General features: G+C 46.4%; 1 pseudogene; it reads left to right on the top strand.

Annotated features, from left to right (window-relative positions):
• Window positions 1-243: 243 nt before the first annotated feature.
• LOC114674538 (U2 spliceosomal RNA) lies at window positions 244-344 on the top strand (annotated as a pseudogene).
• The last annotated feature ends 208 nt before the right edge of the window (window positions 345-552 follow it).

Below are 552 nucleotides of genomic sequence, written 5' to 3'. Positions count from 1 at the left end.
GGCTCCTGCCTATAATCCTAGCACTTTGGGAGGTTGAGGTAGGAAGATTGCTTGAGCCCAGGAGTTCATGACCAGCCTGGGCAATGTAGTGAGACCCTGTCTCTACCAAAAGACACAAAAAAACCCACCTCGTTTTAAAAGAACAGATTGACAAGTTTTGACACATATATACACACATGTGACCATCACCTCAATCAAGACATGAACCTGGAACTTTCCCACAGACTCAAAAAATGTCTTCCTATCGCTTCTCAGCCTTTTGGCTAAGATCAAGTGTAGTATCTGTTCTGATCAGTTTAAAAAATGTCTTCCTGCTCCTTTGTAGTCAATCTCAGTCACCCACCGCCAGCCCCAGGCAATCCTCGATCTGCCCTCAGTCACTGTAGATAGTTTTACCTTTTATTGAACGTCACATACATAGAATCAAAAAGTATGGGCCGGGCGCGGTGGCTCAAGCCTGTAATCCCAGCACTTTGGGAGGCCGAGGCGGGCGGATCACAAGGTCAGGAGATCGAGACCACAGTGAAACCCCGTCTCTACTAAAAATACAAA

The sequence above is a fragment of the Macaca mulatta genome, chromosome 20 (genome assembly GCF_049350105.2).
Source record: "Macaca mulatta isolate MMU2019108-1 chromosome 20, T2T-MMU8v2.0, whole genome shotgun sequence".
Taxonomy (NCBI): Eukaryota; Metazoa; Chordata; class Mammalia; order Primates; family Cercopithecidae; genus Macaca; species Macaca mulatta.
The sequence above is the reverse complement of the archived record's forward strand: the minus strand, read 5'-3'. Positions and strand labels throughout refer to the sequence as shown.